Raw genomic sequence first — 22187 nt, forward strand, 5'->3', positions numbered from 1 at the left:
CTGAGGAGGAAGTTTCCGTGAAAGGGTTTTCATCCTGGAGAACCAGCTAGTAAAGAGCTCGGCTGCCACGCTGAGGTCTGACAAGGGCCCTCGAGAGTGCAGGAAAACTGGCGAGTGCTGCTGGGGATCCCCAGCAAGCGTGGGGGCCGCTGGGCCCAGGTCCGCGACCACGGCCTCCCTGAGCTGCGGTTCAGACCCGGCGGCCTAGCTTCACAGCCTGCCTGCTCTCTGCGGCCTCGTCTCCTCAACGGGGCTAGAGGGAGCCCAGGTACCCTGGAGAACCATCCCGGGCACTCATGGGCCTGGAAGAGGGAAGACTCTGGAGGGAAGAAACCAGACTCTGACCTCCTAATCCCACCCCAACGCGTCCGTCCTGCACGTGTCATCTCTCCTACGTTCGACGGCCAGGGAGAGGCAGATGGAGCCTCCCTCGAAACGCTGACCGGCCAAGCAGCAGCTCGCGGGGAGCAGCTTTCCCACTTTTCTTGTTGCACGCAAAAGCCCTTCAGCTCTTGCAAGTGCTTCTGGAGAGGGCTCCTCCGCCCCAGACAGGACTCCTTCCCTCAGCTTCCCTTAAGCTGGACTTGATTCATCACCGCACTGAAGTTTTTAGTTGGTACACGGCCAGTGGTTTAAATCAGCGCCCCGAAAGTTCGAAGAACCTCCCGGCAGAGGTCACGTTGCCCTCAACATTCAGGCCTGCTGGAATCATCTCACAGGAAAAGAGAAACAGAGCAAACCATGTCCCCAGGCCCCGACTTCCAGGCGAAAACCATGCTTCTGAGGCAGAGGAGGGGTCTCCCTGCGACTGTGGGACACGGGGGCCACCCCCCCCCCCGGAGGTCCTCTGCGGTAACACCACCCATTCGGGCTGCGTCAAAAACCAATCCCACAACGTGGGCTTCAAAGCTACTCCTTTGTCAAGTCAGCAGCCCACCAGGCCTCATGAATATTCTGCAGTAGATGCGGAAGCCATGCGTTCCCCACTGGATTAGAGCAGATGCACTTACCGCTGAACACCCCGCTGGAGTGACTCGGGAGGGGGGCGGCCAGAACCAGTGCTTCCAAGCAGCCCTGAAGCGCTAAAAATATCTCTGACTTCTCCTTTCATCTGTCTGGTCACTGTCCCAGACGCAAGCTCAGCACCGCCTGGTCCACCGGACCTGCTGAACCGCCGTCTACCTCCACTTGTGGACAGAGACAGAGCATTCCCCGGCGGGAGCGCGATGCCCCAGATGACCAACAGGGTGACGTCGCGCTCAGACACAGCTGTTGGAGAGAAGGCTTCAGACGGGCATCGCAAGAAAACTTGGAAAGTAGGGTCCTTTTTTTAAGAAAAAGGAAAAAAGGGGAGAAAAAAAGAGGATCGATTACTTTCACTCCGAACTGGTGAGAACAGCTCACTCCAGAGATCCAGCTCAGGGTTCGCTCTACAAGTTCCTAACGATTCTCCAGCAAATGAGATCTCACAAAGGGAAACTTGTGCGTAATGTGCCTGTGGACAAGCTGCTCTGACCTCCTCCTGCGGCTTCAAAGATATCCTGCTCTATTGCATAACCCCTAGCCTTGAAAAAAAATCAGCTTTTCCTGCCAGCAGCTTCGCTGCATCCACCTGTCCCTACAGGTAGTAAAAGATTAGAAAGATCAGAACCGCAGTGTTTACACAACACTTTCCAGAGCTCTCTTCCTTCTAGCCCCCACTCCACCCCCAAGTTCAAAGTTCACTTCTTCTAAACGAGGGGCAGAGGTGGTTCACAGGGGACACAGGTTAAGAGTGAAGGAGATGCAGGCTTGCTACCAGACTGCCCCACCCCCACGCCCCACCGTGTCACAGGTGGGGGGCGGGTCACAGGCAAAAGGGAGGCCCTGGGGACCCGGCCAGCACCAGAGCAGGGGAGGGGAGAGGGGCTCGTGAGGCGAGCAGGCCCCGAGGCCATCCAGATGCTCACTTGGGATCCCCAAACTTGCGGAAGTTTAAAATTAGAAAGGGGGCCCGGATGATGGTCCCTGAGGAAGCAGATTCACGGCCTGCAGGGGATGACCTTCCCCAGCACCACAGGGGGAGTGGGGAGGGGGCAACTCTGCAGGTTTCACTTTTCAGAAGAACCAAATTGTGTTTCTCTTCCTACCGCCTTGCTGTGTTCACCACCCAGTTCTTTAGCTCACAAGACCCGTGTGTGGGAGCCACAGTGGAGCGAACCCCCTCCATTTAAAGTCATTTTATAGTCCCTGGGGCCTATTTTTCATGCTTTTTAGCACCTGAAATGGCTCCTGGTTTCAAGTTCACTAAAATCTGCTCTCACTATTATGTCTTTATTCCCCCTGACAAGGGACACGAACAGAAGAGGAGCATGGCAGGCAGTCTCTTGGGGATGAGGGCTTTCCTGAGAGGCTGGGGGATGCCCTGGGCTGGGGACTTACCAGGGGTTATGAAGAGACCCCAGGAGACTCCGGGGATGGATGCTTTCCAGAGCAGAGGCAGACCAAACGAGGGGCCATAGCTGCTCGCCCCTCCAACCCTCCTCCTGGGCCACACCTGCTGCCTTCTTGATCCCCAAAGGCCAAACACGTCTCCCCTCCAGAGCCTTCCAGATGTGCCGTTCTCTATGTTCAGAAACTTCACCCCCAACTTCTCCACCCACACACTCCTTTCTCAACCTTTGGCTCCCACCTTAGAAATTACCTCTTCAGAGAACCACTCAAAAGAGAGCCCCCCCCCCTTTCATCTTAAAGCACCTTTTCCCTCACAGCATGCAGCCTGAGGGTATTTTTGTTTTTGTTTTTTTATTTTTTGTTGTTTTTTTTTTTAAGCCCACTCTTCTGGGCACTTACTTGGCTTCCATGACTGAACAGAGACCACGCTTGTTTTTTTAATCCCCACCACCATCATTATCACCCTGGTGCCAACCAGAGCCTGGCACCGAGGGGGTGCTCACGAGAGCCCTAACAAGGGAATGAACAGTGACAAGAGCCTTCTCCAAACTCCCTGAGCTGCTTTGATCTCTGAATGGCCTAGAGGAGGTCCCTCTAACCATAGCTCCGGTGACCTGCCCCCACTTCCCTCACACCCAATAAAACCGTAATAAATGCTGGTGTATCTTCTGACTGCAAATAACCAGGTATAAAAGGAGAAGTTTATAACGAACACTCCCAAACAACTGCTCAAAGGATTTATGAACTTGGCCTGAGTTCTACGGTCAGGGCAAAAATTAACTTCTCCATGAAATTAAAAATTCCTCCCTTGGCCACAGTGCTGGGAGCACTTAGACCAGAGCAGAGCTGAAGATGAAATTCTGAATTTTGCAGCTTAGGAAATGCTGCCCCTGGTCGCTCTCCCTCCCTCTAATTGTGCACTATTCCTTGGACTACCTGCTTGCGGGAATGATGCAGGCCCTGTCTCCCAGGTAAGTCATTCCCATCTAGTTCTGTGTGTCCAATGATGCTGTCAGCTCACTTGCACCCACTCTGGTCCCCCACAGACCTGTGCAGAACACCCCCGTCTGTAATGAAGATTTGTTCAGGGTTTAATTACAACGCCCCTCCAGCCAGCAATCTCTCTACAGCCTCTTCCTAGCCAACCTGGTCAGCCCCCAACTCACATCCTCTTGCTGACTTTCTCACTGCTCGGGGACACACATCTCCTACTTGATTCACTTCTCACTCCCCAACACCCCTTGAGCTTACACAGTCAACACACCCAGGGACTCCATCTGAACTCTGGCTCTCCACTTCTCCAAAAAAAGCTCAAAGCCCAAAGAAGGAAGAGCTTCAGCCAGCCTGGGCTGAATACAAACAAGAGATTCACCACCAGCACCTTGAAACTGGAAAGAATCCGTCCCTTGTCAGTGTGAGGCTCTCACTGGGGTCTCTGGGAGGTAGGAAGATGCCAAGAGGGAAAGGGACAGAAATTCAAGTCTGTTGATTCTCCCTTTGGATCTTGCTGGTTAGGATAAGAATGATATTGCCTTTTTTTTTTTTTGGAGATTTTTGTTTATTTGAGAGAGAGTGCGTGTAAGTGACAGCAGGGGGAGGGGCAGAGAGAGAAGACTACAGAGCAGGGAGCCTGACTTGGGATTCCATCCCAGGACCTGGAGGTCATGACCCGAGCCAAAGGCAGACACTTCACCGACCGAGCCTCCCAGACACCCCAAGGATGACACTGCTTTTGTTACAGATTCTAACATCTGTTTTACCTAGAGGTGATATTCACGCGGTACATTAGAACATAAGATCTGGGGTCAGAAGACGGAGGCTCAAATCCAGTCGTCCCCACTCACCCACAGTTTCACTTTCCAGCTGCCCAGGGTCTCAGTGACCTGTGATCACCCACAGTCTGGGAGCTGATGATCTTCCTTCTGACTTATCACAAGGTCAGTGATAGCGGAAGGCTATGGCACATTGCTTCTGTCATTCACCTCACCGTATCTCATCACAGATCCATTTTATCACCTCGCGTCATCACAAGAAGGGTGAGTCCAGTACAGTAAGCTATTCTGAGAGAAAGATACATTTATATAACTTTTACTACAGTAATTATAATCATTCTACTTCATTATTAGTTATGGTTGTCAATCTCTTACTCAGCTTCATTTATAAATTAAACTTTATCATAGGTATATAGGAAAAAAACAGCTTATAGGGTTTGGCACTATCTGAGGTTTCAGGCATCCCCTGGGAGGGGGCGGTCCTGGAGCACGCTCCCCCACCAGGAAGCAGGGACCACCGTACTGTGTATATACACCAGGGTAAGCAGGTATTTCCAGCTTAGTGCAATGGGGATTAAGAAATCTACTCCCCAGAGCTGCTGTGAGGATTCAGGAAAATAACGTATACCAAAGTCCCTTATAATCCATAAATATTAGACACTGTGCTAGTTCCCATTGTCACCAAGTATGTCATTTCTATCTCTCGCTCATTCAAACACTTGCTGACTGTCTGGCATCGTCAGGCACCGTCTTCTGGGTCAGGGTGTTCATCCAAAAGTAAACCGTACCCCTGCTGGCTCTTACGGTGCCAGTGCCAATCAGGGAGGCCAGATAAGAAACAGGAAGTTGGAGCCTCGTATGTACGTGCACAAAGGGTAAGCAGAGGGTGCTGTGGAAGCAAGCGGGGCACCTGACCCGGTCCTGGGCAGTCAGGGGAGGCTACCTGGAGGAGGGTTCATTTGAAAGGAACAATAGTGGTTGGATCGGAAGAGAGGAAAAGAAAAAGCTTCCATGCAACAGGCAATCATGAGCAGCTCCATCTGGCTAGTCCAGAGACCACTGTAGAGGGGTAAAGATGGGGGGAGGGGGAGTGTCAAGAAAAGAGAGCAGAGCACGAAGGGCCTTTGTGCCACGTGGTGGAAGGGCAGCCTTCCTGGATGAGATGCTCTGCAGCCAACTCCGCAACAAGCATTTCACAAGACAACAGATTCTGGGGTCCTGACAGTGGGCCTGAACCTACTGGAAGGCACAAGGTTAACAAGCTTGTTCCTTTCCAAAAAGGAAAGAAAAGGGATTCCATCACGGGCCATAACCAAGTTGGTTCGTTCAGCACTGGGATAGCTGCTTTGTTAATTCCATTTTTTGGACATACTCGAACCACCAGCACATTGGGCTGGAGCCCCGGGGGTGGGCTGTGGTTCTACACACCACTCATAACAAGCTGTAATCAGCTGATCCAGGACAAGCTACGACACCAGCATGCCCAGGGTTGGGGGATGCACCATAAAAGATAACTGACCACATGTGGCCCCAAAGGATAAAAATGCCTCCTAAACAGGAAAAACCGAGGCTCAGGAGCCAGACTGCTGTGATCTGAACCCTGGCTCCCCCACATACTTGCTGCATCGTTTTGGGAGAAAGGACCGATCTTCTCCGAGCCTTAGTTTTCCATCAGAAAAGTGGGTATGATGAGAGCACCCGCCTCGCAGGATCATTTATCCAACCGACGCACAGTGCTCAGCCCACAGTGCGGGCTCCTGCTGCTACTGCTGTGTCATGGCGAGCCCCCCGGGTTGGGACACGTCTGTTCACGCCTACAGCTGATGTGAGTGAAAAAGGGCAGAATGAACACAGAAACAAGTGGTCCCTGTCAACCCTGACCCCAGAACACAGGTGCAACAGGAAATACCACAGGAAATGCCCCGGCAGTGTGCTGGCCTTCTGGATCAGTCATGGTCAGTACAGACTCGGTCAGAGCTCACGGACACTGTCTCACCAGAGGAGAGATCCTTCAGCTTCACAGGAGAGCGCTCGAGGCTCAATCAGCCCATGAGAAAGGCTACACTAGAAAATACTCATTGATCTAACACATTGTTTCTGGGCCCAGTGTTGACCTTTTTTTTTTTTTTTTTAAAGATTTTTGTTTTGTTTTTTAATTTATTTACTCGACAGAGAGATAGAGCCCAAGTAGGCAGAGAGGGAGAGAGAGAAGCAGACTCCTGCTGAGCAAGGAGCCTGACACAGGAATCGATCCCAGGACTCTGGGATCATGACCCAAGCTGAAGGTAGACGCTCAACTGACCGAGCCACCCAGGCGCCCCATGTGGATGTTTTAAAAAACCCTTGAGAGTGACACCATGGTGTGTTTCATTCGAGCTATCTTAGATGTTCAAGGATGTACCTCAAATACCTCGTGTTTTCCTTCCTAACCTGTTAAGTAATCCCACTGCCTGTGAATATACCCAAACTTTATGTTTTAATATAAACTCATCTTAAAGCTATTTATATTTTTGGCATGTTGACACCTTTGCAGACACCAGGTTCCACACGGGCGTGACTCACTTGTGATGCGGCCTCCTCAGGACTTCGAGGGGTAACATACTGGGATCTGGTAAATTAACTTCATACTCACTCTGTAGCATTTATGATCTCACAACCTCTGTCCTGCAGATCTAGCCTGGAAGCGAAATTTTAAAGGGAGCCTGCGGACTGGGGAGATGTTCAGAAACCCGATGCAGAGCATGGCAGTGACTGGTGGGAAGAGTCAGCCTTCCTCACATTTTAACGGTAAGGAAAATAACAGGTTACAGGAGCGCTTTCCAACTACCCTCCCTTGCTCCCGGCAAGGAGAACACCAAGAAACTCAGCCCGTGAGCACTGGCGGATCTGCAGTGTGAAAGGCAGCCCTGGGCTGGGAGCAGGTACCATGGTGGGGCTCCTCTGGGCCGGAAAGGGGGCCACAAGTACGGATGGGGGGGAGCTGCTTCTCAAAGACAGGGTAACAGGAAACGGCTGGGCAGGTGTGGGAAGCAACAAGCTGACTCTTGCTGGAGGACAAACACTTGAGAGGGAACAGCAGCAAGAGAAAAACGCAGTTTATTTCATCGTTTTTTCTGAAAATCATTCAGGGGCGCCTGCGTGGCTCAGTAGGTTAAGTGGTGAAGCGTCTGCCTTTGGCTCAGGTCAGGATCCCAAGTCCTGGGATGGAGCCTCACGTCTGGTTCCCTGCTGAGCAGGGACCCTGCTTCTCTCTCTCTCTCCCCCTACTGCTCCCTCTGCTTGTGTGTGCATGCTGTCAAATAAATATAATCTTTAAAAAAGAAAAGAAAAGAGAGTCATTCACTCAAAGAGGATGCCTCTTTTGAATACTGATGTTATAAGAATACCAACTTAGGTTATGTTAAGTTTTTTCTGTGAAGCTATCCTTAAATGCCTAAGCAATGAAGCTGGCTAGACTTCTAAAATCCCACAGCATTGCTCACTAAGGGCGAGGAATTTAGAACAAAGGTGACACCAGACCACCACAGAGTGAATCTCCTGGAGGTCAAGGGGGAACGTGCTCGGTAAGCAGCTAGTCAGCGAATCGGCTTCCTGTGAGTAAGGCTTCCTCTGAATGATCTCGGGAAGGCCCCCTCAACCCTTGCACAGGAGCTAACAGCTTTAACATCCCAGCCCCGGGGGCCAGGTCTGGAGAACTTGAACTTCATCAGTAGGCCTACGCTGGAAAGTATTAATCAGAGAAACTGAAACAAACAAACAAACAAACAAACAAACAAAAAGAACGGTCTTCCCAGATTTCTGAGATAGGCGTGGATCCTGACCTACAGTCAATGTTCTAGATTAAAATCACAGATTTTCAATAAAGAAAAAAAAATGTTCTCCACGATCTCATAAAATCAACTTATTTTACAAATAGGAAACTGAGGCTCAGAAGGCAGGGAGGAAAACCCTGTACAAAAATTAAACCACCATTTATGTCTAGTGCCGGCCAAAGGCCAGTCTTTATCAGGCTCTGCATTTTCCGTTCAGCTGGGTGTACGCGCGACTACGAGGCAGATGTTGGTAGGTCAGTCTACTGTTAAGACACAGCTGCAAACCCATCTCTACGACTGGGACGCTATCAGGCCTCCAAAACTCATGGGAATTTAGGGAGCTCAACCAATAGGCTGGGAGAGGTCATTAAACTCCTTGATATAAGGTTTGACCTAATCACCCACAGTGAACCAGGGACACTCGATGCCACACGCCAGTAGAGGTCTGAAGTGATGGGCTGCCCAGGGCAGAGCAGTCTCTATGCTAAGGGATCCCATGGCAGAGCCTGACGATGGCCACTTGGGAAGGTGACCTGACTCTTTCAAACCCTGCTGTGCCCAGGCAGCCCCCTTGCTGGCGCGGACAAGGCCCCCTCATCAGACCTCTACAAGCCTCTCAGTGCCTACTGTGCACCCTCCTCTCTTAAATGTACTCTTCAGCTCCAACCAAAGGAACAGAAAGCAAGTCTCTTGCATATGGGAAGATGGAACCCTTCCTAGGGAGTAATGTTTGCAAAACAAATTTATCACATGTGAATAATCATCATAAGCCTTAAAAATCAAACCGTATTCATAGAATTAGAGGACCAAAACATAGATGGAAAGCAGCTTCCCTCGGTATGTATTATCATACCCACTACTTTACTGTACTGACATAAAGAGCTGAAAGTTTCCTGGAAATCAAACCTACAAATTAGAGGGAAAAAAAAAAAAACAGAATGAAAGAAAATGTCTTTGATATGCCACTTGAAATCAAATCATGATTCAGGAGTTTTAAAAACTGTCACATGAATAGGTAAATAATAAAGGTGAAAAAAATGGTAAAATATTAACTGTAGAATCCAGCTGAGGTATAGGTGGGGGTTCACTGTGAAAATTTTTCAACCTTACTGTATACTTGAGGCTTTTAATAATAAAATGTTGGGAAAAAAAATTATCACACCATCCACTCAGGTACCAGTATTCCCCAAATTTCATGGGCTCTTACGGTTAGATGTAATGGTGAAAGGTCTTAAAGAATAAAATAAAAAAAGCACTAAAAATTAACTGGGGAAAAGACAAGTGACTCCATTAAGGATACTTGGGGGACTGACTATGTGAAAAAAAAGATTCCTTTACACCTTACTTCTAATTTGGTGAGCTTGATACAAAAAATGAAATTATTTAAAAAAAAATCAGAAGAATATCTTCTAACTTCTTGGTAGGAACCTAAGCCCATGCTAACAGTAGAGTCACAGAGGAAAAAAAAAAAAACCAAAAATCACTTATTTAGAATGTAAATGTTCTGTGTCACCAAAGAATCAAAAAGTTTTAAAAAAATCAAAGAAGCCGAGAAAAATATTTGCCCAAATAGCACTAACATACACAAACTTGCCCCTCAAATAAATGATAAGAACAATTGCACGTTGACAGAAAAGTTGATTAAGGGACACGAACAGAAATTTACAAAAAGAAATGATGGATTCACAAACCCAGGAAAAAGTTAACCTTTCCTGGAAGCAACTTCAGAATGCCATGTATTTAGCACAGAGTGGGACGCCATTACACAGCTGCCAAGGGGCGCCTGAGTGGCTCAGGTGGTTGAGCATCTGACTCCTGATCTCAGCTAAGGTCTTGATCTTAGGGCTTTGAGTTCAAGCCTCATGTTGGGCTCCACACTGGGCGTGGCATTACTTTAAAAAAAAAAAAAAAAGCTGTTGAATAAATGAGCCAAAAATAGCGTAACATTTTTCTGTACAAGGTAATACTCGGTATGGATGAAGATACGGCAGGAGGGCCATTTCATTCATTGCTAGAATGCGGGTAACTTGTTAACAAGCTTTCTAGGTAACAGTTTGGCCAGGGTTATCAAGAACCTTTAAGAAGTTTAATTCTGGGGTGACTGCATGGCTCAGTCAGTAGAGCATGGGACTCTTAGTTTCAGGGCTGTGAGTTCGAGCCCCAGGTGGGGCATGAAATCTACTTAAAATGAGAAGAATAAATACAAAGTTTTAATTCTTTCAACTTAATAAGCTCACTGCAAAGAATCTATCCTAAGAAAGTTATGTTCATTGGCTATTTAATATTAATACATTATTTTATTATATTAATGTTATCAATGTTTTATCAATATAGGATATTAATATTATTACATTATTTAAATATATTTTTATGAGAACTATCCAAGATTCATGTATTTAAAAGGATCATTATTATAATGTACAACTGGCTTTTTAAAAGAAAAAGGAAGATCTGGGCACCTGGGTAGCTCAGTCAGTTAGGCATCTGACTCTTGATTTCGGCTCATGTCATGATCTCAAGGTCGTGAGATCGAGCCCCAGTCAGGCTCTCTATTCAGCATGGAGTCTGCTTGTCTCCCTCTCCCTCTGCCCCTCCCCTTGCACGTGGGCATGCATGCATTCTCTCTAAAGAGAAGAAAATGAAAGCTAACTAAACACTCCCCCCAATTCGGCACTGTTAAAAATGTTTTTAAAGCATTTTAAGCACTTGGGAGAAAATGCTCATTTAAGAAATGGGATATGAAAGTTCCTACAAAGAATGATGCTAATTCCGTAAACTCTGTGTGTGTGCAGGAAAATACTGAAAGGAAATACACACAAATGTTGGGTGACGGGATCAGAGATCATTTACCTTTTTTCTTTATACGCTTTCATATTTTAAACAAGTTTTACTACACGTTAAGTTAGAAAAAACAAATACCATATAAAAAGTTTTGGAGGAGTGATCCACTGCTTTAGAAACAGGTCTCACACAGGTCAAGACCAGTAAGATAATGACTTCGAGCGGGACCTCGGGAAACCCATACAAACCACTGGCCTCTCCCGGTCTCCCACAGGCCGGCCTGTCGGTGCCCACTCTGCCACGTCCAAACGCTCCCTTACCTTCCCTCAGACCTGCTTCTCCTCTGGTGTTTCATCTTGTGGTGAAAGGTACCCCTTCACCACCTCAGCCACCATCCTTAGGTCTCTTCCCCCCTTTCTCGCTCACTAACCTCCCCCTGAATCCACTGTCCTGGGCCGCCGCCTCGTCGTCTGCTCTACTGGAGGACTCCAGCTGGGGCAGCTTCTCGCTGTCCTGCCTCGCCTGACCTGGCCCAGTGGGCCACCTTCCCCTGCTGGACAGAGGCCTTCAGGCAGACGGCGAGTGATGCCGTGGGCCTGTGGTCAGGGTCTCCCCTCCCATATCACCTTCTCATCATGCGCCTCTCCCAAGCCCTCCACCGGACCTCGCAGCCTCTGCGGCTCAGAGCCTTGCCACAATGCTTGCCTCCCCTGTCTGGCTAACTCCCTTGAAGGCTGTCCCGCAGGAGTCCATCAGACATGACCTTCAGCAGGAAGCCTCACAGAAAGGGGCTAGGTGCCACCCGGTCCCACAGCATGCTGATCTTATGCAACCTCAGGACTAACCGTACACTGTGATCTGTGTGTTTGCACCTTGGCCTCCTTTCCCAGAATGTGAGCCCCTAACAAAGTAGAACCTCAGTGTTTGTTGAATGAATTAAGAAATGTTTCCACCATCTCAGACAAAGTAGACAGAGTTAACCTATTCTCATCTTGGGAAAGATCTCAACCCAAGATTTCCTCACTTCCCTCAGCTCACCACTCATCTAACTGGATCACTGTCGCAACTGAGGTCATCTTTCTGATCTATTCATTAGCCAACAAATTTATTTATTATAGACCTTATGTCTTGACAGTATCTCTTTGGTTTTACTGGAATCCATCTGCTCCCACCCATCCTATCAAAGAAGTGCTACCAACATCCCCACATGGGACGCTCATTTAAAGCTCTGCAATTTACTGAAAGCAAGGCAGTGTGTGAGCCACCAGGGATATAAAGATAAATCAGACTCTTACTACTCAAAGACCATTAACAAGAAATCCCTTAGCCTTTTTCAGGCTGGAACTCTGAGGCACTTTATCTTTTGCTGGAAGGGTGTACGACTTCTGTTGCTGGTGGATCCGCTCTTCGCAATTCCCCAAAATCTTTTTTCAAATGTGACTCAGTTGGACACAGTAATGAGTGTGACTAATGCAAGTCTTGTTTTCTTACTCTTCTATGTCATACTTCTGTTAATACACCCAAGATTCATGTCTATTTTTTTCTACAACAGCCTTACAGTACTGTCCTGAATTTACTTGATGGGCATTAAGGGCTACAGTTCTTTTAAATGGTGGTTTTCTGTACTCAACTGAACTACCTTCCATCTATCCCTACCGGACTTCTTGTGCTAATGGAGACTCATTCTCCAGTTGGTTACAATTGTTTTCAATTACATGTCTGGAGTTCGGATGATTTGTAGTCCTGTCTAATTTGGTAGCGTACACAATGGAAAAGGAAAAAGAAAGAAAAGAGATTTCATTATGTATGAGAAAAACTCGCTGCAACTGTTAACCGTGAGACTTAAAGTCTCTACCAGAATTCATGATGTACTCTACAGATTTCCTGGTTAAATGCTTAGGGAATCCCAGGGTATCTGTTCAAAGTTCTGAGAATATTACCCATTCTCTTTATTTATTTAATATTAGTCACCTATTTTTGCCACCTTTCCTCCTTTTCCCTAAGCATTGTTCCCTACCTCTCCAGGCCCAGCTAGCAAACAGAGAATGACTTCTTTCTGACTTGGATTCCTCCGCTTTTAAAAATCTGAGTGTTTGCTGGCAAGCTCACAAATGAGAGAATCACGCCTGGCTTTGGGCCGGTGTCCTTAACCTGGGGAACACAGATGAGCCTTAGTGAGCTGCAGATGCCCCCCAAAAGGCAGGCAAATGTTGGTGTATGAATGTGGCCAGAGGATTCAAGGCTTCTACCATAATCTCAAAGGGGCCCAACACCCCGACAAGCTCTCAGGCACTGAGCCGTAATAAAGCAGTACACTGACATAGCAACGATAAAATGACTGAGTCAACCCTCTGCCATGCCATTTCCAAAGAGAGAGAGAAATTCTACAGTAATTATACATTAAGCATCTTTTGCATTAACAGAGACCATGACTTAAGTGTGTGACTTGGGAATCCAGCACATATAAAATAACACAGAGGCAATCATCCAACCCTTCTGAGTATCTATCACTTCCAGTACCTGAGTTTCTACTTCTCACAAACTTTGGCCCCTTTCTTTGTCCTCTTTTGCTACCTCCAGCTTAGCTGGTAACATTGATTTAAAACCTAGACATCAGGAGATCAGAAGTGTCTCTGCACATAAAGGTTACTAACCAAAAACATGTATCTCTCACCAACTATCAATGACTGTATTATAATTTTTGCTAGAAGGTACTGTTATCTTCCATACTTGGGTTTTAAAGAACATCAACAAAAAACACCACAAATATGTCAAAATCAAAACTGCCTTCAGAAAAGAAGCTGCAAAACTGAATGTATCTCAGCTCATGACTTCTATTGTCATCTGTAGGTTATGCTATCTATGGTTATCACCACATCCAGAGTATTTTTCTACGTCAATGTGAAACCCAGCATGAACGGGTCAGGAAAAGACACACTCTAAAAGCTTATCCTTTGACGAAATGCCATTTAGAAATTTAGAAGCAAGAGCCAGTGAAAATCAGAAACTGCCGCCATCTGTACTCACCACTGTGCAGGACACAAAGGATCCTGAAGTCAGGCTGGACCTGTCCTGGAAGGAAGGGATTGAATTCCATTAGGAGAGCAGGCAAGCAGAGACAGCGAGTGGCAACACCACCTTTCTCCAGCTCCTCTTATTTGCAGACACACAGATTTTGGAATCTTCCAGGACTAACAATGAAAACCACACTAGGTTGTTTTCCCAATTCCTATGAAATGAGTCAGTAGGTCAAACAACTTCTCTACTTGGGAGAGAGAACAATTCCTTCAGCTGCACTCACTGTTTCCAGGGAGGGGACTCCCTCCCTGCGCCCCCTGGATCAAAGCGTGGCCAAAGGAAGCCACGGAGCACCCACCACGTGAGCCACATCACAGGGACTGCCGGGAGGTCTGTCTTCTTCATGGGACAGTTTCTCCTCGGGAATATTGAGGAGGACAAAAATCCGGTGAGGAGGAGGATGTGGCTGAATTCTCTTCATTGAGAAGGAGTTGGCAGAAATTTTTCTCTGCTGAGACCAAGGAGTCATTTACTTGTATCTCCTAAATATTAGAAGAGCAGTAACTAGACCTCGAAAAGCGCCCCCCGCCCAAACCGTTCCTGCTGTAAGATAGCCTTTCCTCCTCAAGAAGGACTGCATTACTCAAAAAATCCAATGATTATTCAATCAATCCACATTCTGAAAAACCCTTCCCAGGCTTCCGTGAGTCCCACTATTCAGACCCTTAAATCAGATAAAGCAGAAGTATTTAAGAGCTTGCTAGCAGTCTTTTGAATCCACAACTCGAGACCATGAACACTGGTGCAGCCGTCATCATCGGACTCTACCGCCTACTCACCGGAGAGAACCTTTCTTGTCCGTTAGCGACCTTCTGCGTTGGAAATCACCAGCACCCCGCAGTGCGTGCTGAGAACTCACACACATTCAGGCAAGTGCACGGACGCTGTGTCTCTCAATACAGGTACGCAGGTCTTCTGTGACAGTTCTTCCCTCGGAGACTGGAAATACTTTTGCTTTCTCTATCGAGAGTACTTTCTTTCCTTTTCAAGAAGAGGTTTCGTTTTGATCTTGAGAAATTCTGATAAAACCACCAACTGAAAACCTGCCATTATAAGCGAGGGATTTCACAACGTTCATTCCAGAAAGACAGTGGCTGTTCATTTCTGGAAGTGATTCACTGCGAAAGAATCGCTGTTGGCGGCAGAGGGAGCGTTCACTTGTAGAAGGCAGCCTGCCCTCCGAGCAGAGCCCGCGGACCCGGCGGCCACGTGCCTGGCTGACCCCATCGTAGCTCCCTGAATCACCGTCCCTGGAGATGACACGCAATGACCAATTTCCTCTTCTAAACTCCCTCACTGTACAAAAAACCCCTTTGGTCTACACACCCTGAATTAATCCTCTGCTCGGGTGGAAACGTGCAAATAAATCTGGGGAGGGCTACAGCCGTCTTCTCCACCTGTCAACGCTCAGTCGCTGGCGAGTAACCAGCATATGGATACTCACTTCCTGTGAGTATTTCTAAAAGAGCTTATGATATTTCCTTTGGTCGGGGGGAAGCAGGGAGAAAAGCAACGCAGGGAGAAGTAACTCCAACAAAACTAAAAGCATGCAATGTGATCACTGTTTACCAGCCACGCCTAATTTTAATTTGGTTTCTCAACCCCTGCGTAATTAAGACAGCCAAGAGAACAGCATCAGGAGAAAGAAGAAGAAGGGGAGAAAAAAAAAAGACATTTCACAAATGCTTAGACCTTCAGTGCGCGTGACCAGAAAAGTAATTTTAGGATTCGAGTGAACCAATCCGAAGCTGGTGAGAGCATTAACCCTTCAAGGAAAGAGAAAGAGTTCTTTCCACTTCTCCCCCAAATTTCAAATACGGAAATCATCTCCCTCCCCCTGCTGGGCACAGAGACACTGAAGGCACAGGCTCTGAGTGCCAAGCCGAGGGTCTGTGAAAAGAAAGAAGTTTTTCAGATTTGTGTGTGAAGGGGGCAGTAAATAGTTATTTATAGGACGCGTCACATTTACAGGGCGGGCATGTGGCTTTCACAGCAGAGCACCCTCAGAAAACAGGCCACGATGGGCTCCAATAGAACTTTCTGTATTTCTCTTGGTGTTGGCCAAACCTGATCACTTATGCCAGAGAAGACTAGAATTTCTTCACTGCGCAGATTGAGGAGGATTGTTTTTATCGCACCTTGGAGAGGATCAGTGGGAACAGAGTTCACTTTCTGAGGGGACTAGCAGACATTCTGCTGAAAGAGAAGCTTAAAAAAAAAAAAAAAAATCCTGTCCTTTATTTCCAGGCTACTAATGTGCTTCTGTCTTGGGTGGAAATGGTGGGAGGGGAAGCTCCTGAAGGTAGGAGAGGAAAAACAGAAGCTTTCACTTGGGGCAGACGGAGGCTGAAGGCCAAAGAATCAAATGCAGACACACAGCCGGGACACGGCGGTTTTGGCCCTTCGTTTCTGACAAGGTAACACTTGGTCACTTTCACCCTGACTCCTCTATTTCTCATTTTTGAGTGCTCAAGAGAAACATGAAGACAGACACGAAAATTTTTAATAAAGCCAACTGTATTTTATACTATGGAAGGAAATTTTCACCCATGTGCTATGGATTTAATCATTGCCAAACTGCTCTTTTCAAAAGAACGGTATGGGAACCGCTCACACAGTATGAATACACTCTTCAAATTGGGAGTGAGTGAAAACAGCACTGATAACTGATATGAAGATTTTAATTTGCACCAACAACACTACACAACAGTCACCCCTCTGCCCTCACTCCCACGACCTTGTGAACCTCCCCAGTGGCAAGAGCAACACTCTATAAAATATCAAAAGAACAGCAGGAACCTATCTATTGTAAGGACAGCAGTTTTAAATACCTACAATTCCAAAAAATCCTATTGCTTCTGGGCTTGGCGAGCCGAAAAGCAATGATTAGAGGCCTGACAACTACTCAAATATTAGTACCCCTAATTTCCTCACTTACTGAAAAGTCTGCTTCCCTCTCCCACTGGGTCATGGTCACACACATGCCCACAGGTCTCAAAGCTTCTGTGTACTTTGTTCCTGTTTCAGATCGTGCTTTATAGGAAAGTTCCTCTCTTAAGGCCTGTGAGGTCAACACAGACAGTTTGAGAAGAGAAAGGAAAAGCAGAGCAACACAGATAGAAAGATCTGAACTACGTGCTTGGGGGGCATCGAGGGGACAACAGACAGAACATGAGCCCAACAGATGTAGCCAGCGCCAAGAAGCTGCGGCCTGTTAGGACATCCTGGGCACTGTGGGGGCTGAGAGGGTGACTTCTCAGGTTGGGTATTTTGAACGTGACTGAACTACAGAGACTACCCAGGTCTGGCTGCTGAGCTGTGGACATGACTCAGGGGCAAATTTACAGATTCTGTGTTCCCTCTCCAGACCTCTGGGCCCGCTGTCCCCCATCCCCACCCCCATTCTCCCCAAACAAAATAAAACCCTGTGACAAACGTTCTCTATATTTGACTTGATTCCAAGCTTTCTTTTAAGCAATCCGAAGGAGTGCACTCTTCAGTGGCACTTTTCTAGAAAGGAAGGGGGGTGTGGCCTCACGTGGGAAGGGCACCACACTACAGGTAATCAGAGGGCCCATGTTTTGAGTCTTGGCTCCTCCTTTGGCTACGCTTTGCTCTGGTCCAGATCACCCAACCTCCTTAAGTCAGTTTAATCATCAGTGTTAAGAGCATAATGACAGGCAGGGCTGGCTCAGACACTACCAGGAGCTAGACACAGACCTGCTCATTAAATTTTCACTGCAACCCCAAATTCCATTACTGTCCATTACAGACAAGGAAACTGAGTCCTGGGGAGTTTAGGGATTTGACCAGGATCATGCAATCAGTAGGTGGTAAGGCCAGCATTCAAAATCAGGGAGCCCCGCCTTGACCACTCTGCTCCGGAACCTTCCATCAGGATGTATGGCAGTCACACCAGGCTGAGGTGTATGTGGAGTAACACAGCACTTAACTTAGGAAACTACCTTGTAAGTTATGCCTGGGGCAGATTTGTCATCATGCCTCACACAAATATTTTCTGCAGAACTTAGAAGAAATTGAGGACAACTCCGTATTGATAACTCGAACACAGTCATGTGTCCTTGAGAACAGCTCTGTATCATCAGCAAGTTACTCTGCAAAATCTGTGATATGGAGTTTTAAGACAAGAAGTATGGAGAGACCGTTTTCCATCAGTGTGGTTAAGGGAAGGTCAACGTCACAGGGTTAAAGCTGGACTCTCCATCCAGTGACGCTGGGAGTGGTACTGCGTCACAGCCCACAGGGGCTGGGGGTACACATGGAACTAGGAGACCCTTCAGGGGCATTTTCATCTGACTGACTGGCCTCGGTCCATTCATGTGATGGGCGTGTTTGTAACCCTGTTCTCAGAACAAGCACCAGTTATAAACTTTCTTCTGACTACAAGCTCCTCGGACTTGAAGAGGAAAAGCGAAAGATGAGAAAAATCTTTTCTTTCCATTACTACTATTGCTATGATTACTATTATTTTAAGTCAGGGAAAAACGAGGCCCCCATGAAAGATCTGCCTGTAAGGAACATCACTGAAGTTTTACCCAATTCTTTCTTTTCTTTAAACTCACTCAGAGGCGGACTCTTCGATGTGAAACAAACTATGTTTCCCACATGCACACTGAACGGACCACAAGAGTAAAGGAAGTTGGGGGATTCCTCTGCTTCGATGGTGAATGATGATCTAGTCCTTTACTCTTCAAGGAAACAGAAGGTTCCTACGTAGGGTCTTCAAAGCTTTTCATGCTATCTATTCTACAAAGTCGACTGCATTCACTTAGAACTTTCTGAATGGTTCCCTATCACGTTGGGTCACACCAAAACACTGAAAATACCTATGCCTAAAACAAAGACATCTGTTGACAAGAGAAGTTTAAGAAGAGAAAGAAGTAAGACCACATTCTGGTGTGATTTCCACTTGAAAGGGCAAAGAGTCTGGGAAACCTACGTACATTAGATTTCGAAGCCGGCACTTGTTTCTCCCCCAAAGTCTACTGGGCGTGAAAAGCTACTTCCTATACTATAGTCATAAAGTCAGATGCTATTTGCTCCTATCATAACCATTCACATACTTCCTGTCATAAAAACTTGAACTCTGCTGGAATACTTGAGAATACATGCCCAAAAAACTACAGGCAGGAAGTGACCATACAGATATATATTGTAAGTTCATATACCAATCTTAGCAAGGGACGAATCCTCTTTTCTTGGAAAACCAGTATTGTGCTTTATTGTCTTGGGTGACTAATTCCATTTATGGCCCACAGAGTGAACTTTCAGTATAAAAAGAGCTTTATTTACTGAGCTTAATCGATAGTTTTGTGGCAGCTTTAAGGATGTCTCTTAGAGGTACAGTGTGTGTACTGGGCTGCAAAGTACTTGCAGAGTTTCCTGGCCTGGAGCTAAAATCATGAAGATTCAAAACCTTATATGGGGTAGATGTGCACATTCTAAACGCACATGCAATGTTTTTTTTTTTTTTTTTTTTTTTTTGCTGCCTTCGTACCTCTAAAAGAAAACAGGCTTCTCAATTCCTAGGCTCCCGTGTGTCTGGAGAGAAAAGCAGAGCCAGCTGCACACACCCAGTGATAGAAGAAAGTGTGCACGAACAGATTTGTTTACAAAACAGGGCCCCGCAAAGTCTGTCTCTCAGTGCCACAGCAGGATCCATCCAACAAAACAAACACACAAATGCAGAAGAATCTATGGGGACAACTCTTCCTGCTGATGAAGGTACAAGGGTTAGTGACTTACAGTGCAACAGTGCGGCCCGGTCTTGAACTCGGAATAGGTCACAAAGCCCAGGTGCACATACTTAGACAAAGTATGGTTTCAGTGCTCCTTCTTTGGCATTTAAAAGTCTCAAATTTATTTCTTCAGCGTTGGCATGCTGTCCTACTTGGAATCCCGCGTATTTCTATCTGGATAGGGTGGTCCCTTTAAACTCATCAGGAAACAACAAAACCAACACATTCTATTTATTTGACTTCAATTGACTGTTTGGCCATGCAGCCAGGTTTGCAAGTTCAGCCTTTGACTCCCTTATTGATGGAGCCAAGTACAAGCAGCACCTATTTTCAATGACGACTAACTCTGTCCTCCTGCCTCCCTTTCCCACTGCCAATAAACATGGTGGACCTTTATCACTTCGTTCTTGGACAAGCATGACAGCCTCTGTAATTGGCTCCATGGCCAGTGAGCAACTATGTGATGGAAAAACACAGTAAAGTGAGAGAAGATGGGGTTCTGGGTTTGGGTCTGCCAGATACAAACCACGTGATCCCAAGAAAATTGTGTCATCTCCTCAGAACTCAGCATTCCCATCTGCAGCATGAAGAAAATGGCCATCAAATCCCAGGGCGTCATCCATTATGAACACAGTCACCAAATATGATCTTTTGAAATTCAGCTTCCTCAGATCATGGCACATGTTAAAAAATCTTTAGGGATTTTGCTAAAATTTCAGTTCTTCAGCTTGAATTAAACATGAGAGTCTTCTATAAACTGGAAGGCACCACACAATGCATCCCCCTACAGGGGGTCATTTCTTGAGTTGCATGCACTAAGTATTATCCAGGACTTTTATATATTTTTAGACACATAGGCTCTAAGTCCCATGGCCATTCTGGAAGGCTGGTTTCATAACTCTACATTACATATCAAGAACCTGAGGATCTGTGAATAATATACCCAAGGTTACGTAACCTCGTTAGGTGCAGGAAAGTACGTACAAACCTACACGTGCTTAATTATCAAGCCTACTAAGCCATACTGAATGCTTTGTTTTTTAAGATTTATTTATTTGTTTAGAGAGAGAGAGTGTGCACACATACATAAGCACACAGGGGAGGGCCAGAGGGAGAAAGGGAATCTCAAGCAGATTCCCCGCTGAGCGCAGAGCCTGACTTGACTACGGGTTGGATCCCATGACCCTGAGATCATGACCCGAGCCCAGACCAGGAGTCAGATGTTTATGTGACTGCCCCACCCTGGCAGCCCGAGTGCTTTAACTGGAACATAATAGTGTGTGTGTGGGGGTATTTTTCCTAATTACATGAGTCATCATTCTCTAAGTCCCCAGAATGATCAGGCTGTATAAGGAAGGGCAGATCATCATAACATAAAAACGTTGACAAATAAAGTGATCACCTCATACTTCATCCTCAACCCCAGCCATCTATTTCTGCTCATTTTTTAGGCTGGTAAACATCACAGAATACAAACGCAAATGCAGTGTAATTTACTTGTTGACAGTTAACTTGTTCAACAGTTAACCGAGGAAGTCAGAGTCAATGGAGATGATCTCACGAGAGGTAGACTCTTCCAAGAGAACGGTGTGTATACCCAAAGACTACGAGTGGCCCTTGGGAAAATGTGAATGCTCACCCCAAAATCACTCTCTTTATGATTCTACCACAGAACTCACCAATTTTTGTTAAAAGAAATAACACGCTGTTGCATCATACCCTAAATTTCTGTTCTATAATGTGAACCAAACTTAGATTCCATTTCTTTTGAACTCCTCAAAACTGAGTCCTAATAAAATCTCTTTAATTTCTTTTTCTTTTTAACTGTTTGCTTTAAATGTTTGATTCCTTTCAAGCTGATTCTCTTAGTTTTCTGGTACTAGTTACCTTCAATAATAAGGACCTTCTGAAATGACAGGAATAGAAAAAGGAAGAATGAAAGAATTATTGATAGTTTCCTGCTGATCCTTGTTTTTTTTAAATCATCTGTTTATATATAACAGTTTGTAATTTGGAAGAATTTGGTCTTATAAGACTTCACTTTGGAAGGACCCCACTGTATCAAGATCCTTCCCGACATAAAATGTGCATATATACTTGTATATAAAACTAAATGGTTTTGCACAAGAAAAAACAAGCATTGGCAAGGATGTTGAGAAAAAGTAACGCACATGCACTGTTGGTGGGAAGGCAAACTGGTGCAGCCACCATGGGAAACAATATGGAGGTTCTTCAAAAAATTAAAAAAAGAACAATCCTATGACCCAGTAATCGTACTACTGGGTACTTCGCCAAAAAATACAAAAACACTGATTCGAAGAGCTATGTGCACCCCTATGTATACTGCAGCATTATTTACAAGAGCCAAATTCTGGAAAGAGCCCAAGTGTCCCTCCACAGATAACTAGATAAGGAAGAGGTGGCAGATATGTACACAATGGGATATTATTCGGCCATAAAAAGGACATTTGCAGTGACATCGATGGAGCCAGAGAGTATCATGCTAAGTGAAATAAGTCAGTCAGAGAAAGACAAATACTGTATGATCTCAC

The 22187-nt window shown here is 46.2% G+C and overlaps 1 long non-coding RNA gene across 2 annotated transcripts in view; it reads right to left on the bottom strand.

Annotated features, from left to right (window-relative positions):
• The window catches only part of LOC106004539, a 35191-nt gene extending 14451 nt beyond the window's left edge, over positions 1-20740 (bottom strand). Inside the window, exons 1-3 of one of the 2 annotated variants that reach the window (XR_001177576.2) lie at positions 13826-20740; positions 4278-4493; positions 1011-1324 (exon numbers count right to left, since the gene is read on the bottom strand). This is a non-coding gene — a long non-coding RNA (uncharacterized LOC106004539). The remainder of the gene's footprint in view (positions 1-1010; positions 1325-4277; positions 4494-13825) is intronic. The other variant, XR_001177575.2, reaches the window with a different exon arrangement.
• Positions 20741-22187: the final 1447 nt, after the last annotated feature.

Source organism: Mustela putorius, unplaced genomic scaffold, assembly GCF_011764305.1.
Source record: "Mustela putorius furo isolate JIRA1106 unplaced genomic scaffold, ASM1176430v1.1 tig00003845_pilon_pilon_pilon, whole genome shotgun sequence".
In the NCBI taxonomy this organism is placed as follows: domain Eukaryota; kingdom Metazoa; phylum Chordata; class Mammalia; order Carnivora; family Mustelidae; genus Mustela; species Mustela putorius.